Genomic DNA, 1,924 nt, shown 5'->3' on the forward strand with positions numbered 1-1,924 from the left:
CTCTCCCGCTGCGGAGCACAGGCTCCAGACGCGCAGGCTCAGCAGCCATGGCTCACGGGCCCAGCCGCTCCGTGGCATGTGGGATCTTCCCGGACCGGGGCACGAACCCGTGTCCCCTGCACCGGCAGGCGGACTCTCAACCACTGCGCCACCAGGGAAGCCCCAAAGGGAATTTTAATGGGACGAAAAGAGGGTTTCTCTTGTGTGGAGAGAGATTGCCTGACATTCTATTTCAACTATTAAATTCTTAGTGATGACTATGATATTGGAAAGGAAAATGAATCAAAGAGAACCTATTATTTCTAGCAATCAATTTACTGGAACAACTCTGTGATCTTTTCCCAAAAGTAGTGACAGGCTAACAGCATCTGAGGGAAAGAAGCTCTGCCAAAGAAGATGATGCCGTTGGTTTTACTGTGCTTTTTAAAGAGAAAGGATAATCACAATAGAAGTGTTCATAAATTGGTAATGATGCTAGAACAGTTTCCACACCAGTGGCAGCTGCAGCCTCCATGCTCTGCTCAGTCACCTCCACGTAGAACTTGTGCAGGAGTTTAGACACCATGGTGCCTGAGAAGCCGGTGTCCTACTGACTGAAGGTGTCCACCATCTCCATGGCTCCCAGCATGGCCTTGAGGTCCTAGCTCTCTTCCATTTTGAACTGAGGTAAGTAGAGATCCACATCACTCTTGCTCGTGTTCTGTGAGCTTGCTCAGGCTCTTAATTTCTCAGTGGTGAGTTTACCCTCAAGCTCCTGCAGACCGTTTACTTCATTTGACAGCAGCAGAGTCATGCTTGGATCAGCAAAATCATGCTTGCTTTGTATGGTATTTCCGGGATCTTGGCTTGCACATCCTTCAGGAAGGTGAAGTGAAGGGTCTTGCTCTGTTTCATCATCTGCATGGATTTGCTCACATCCTTGTTCAGCCAAGAGTCTCCTTCTTCAGTATTTTCTTTATCAAGGTCCTGGTCCCACTGCCCTTTGTAATAGACTGTGTCCACCAGAGCCAGGATGGCAGAGCTGCTGAGAGAGCCCTTGGGAAATGGATCCTTGATTTTATTTCATTCGTTTGGCTTTCCACCCAGGAATTAATCTTTTTACTTTCTTCTACAGCATTTACAAAACCAGCATATTCCACATTGACTAGGTAAAATTTCCTAACATTATTCAAGTACTCCTAAAGAAATCTATACATCATTTCTCCTTAGAGTCTGTTGGTGATGTTCAGTTCAATATATATCAGTGGTTTCTTTAATTCAGAAGCTTTTGAAATTGGGGAGGCACATTTCCCGACTTTTCAGCATGATCTATTGTAGCTCTTAATTTTGTGTTCATTAAAGTAAAGGACCTTAATTTTGAATAAAGTGTTTTCTCAGGCTTCTACACAGAGCAGGCCTAAGGCTGATAAGATACTGATGGGAAAAGAAAATATTGTCCTCTCTTGACTTTATGAACTTATGAAACAGATGAAATGCAAATTGGGTGTTTGCTTCACTGAGTCATGTGCTAGTATTTTCAAACTAAAGACCTATTATGCTTTTAATTTTTTGATCTATATCTTCTTCACCTCAAGCTTTTCTTTTCCACGAATTACTGAACTGCAGAATTTTTGCCTATAAATATTTTAAAATAAAATATACCTTTTAAACTTAAAAACAATACATATTCACTAAGTGAATATTCACTGTCTTCACAGTACACATAAACTTTTTCATAGTGCTTTCCTCAGCAGTTATGAAGAAAAATAAGTTATCCACAAACACCATTTTCTTTTTTAGTGTCTGCTAAATATGGCACATATCATGACAACATTTATAATTACAGTTCACTGCACTACCTTCTATAAGAAAGAGGTGGGCTTCCCTGGTGGCGCAGTGGTTGAGAGTCCGCCTGCTGATGCAGGGGACACGGGTTCGTGCCCCG

The 1,924-nt window shown here is 42.4% G+C and overlaps 1 pseudogene; it reads right to left on the minus strand.

Annotated features, from left to right (window-relative positions):
• Positions 1–314: 314 nt before the first annotated feature.
• On the minus strand, positions 315–1,336 carry LOC116742410 (annotated as a pseudogene).
• Between the last annotated feature and the right edge of the window lie 588 nt (positions 1,337–1,924).

The sequence above is a fragment of the Phocoena sinus genome, chromosome 1 (genome assembly GCF_008692025.1).
Source record: "Phocoena sinus isolate mPhoSin1 chromosome 1, mPhoSin1.pri, whole genome shotgun sequence".
NCBI lineage: Eukaryota > Metazoa > Chordata > Mammalia > Artiodactyla > Phocoenidae > Phocoena > Phocoena sinus.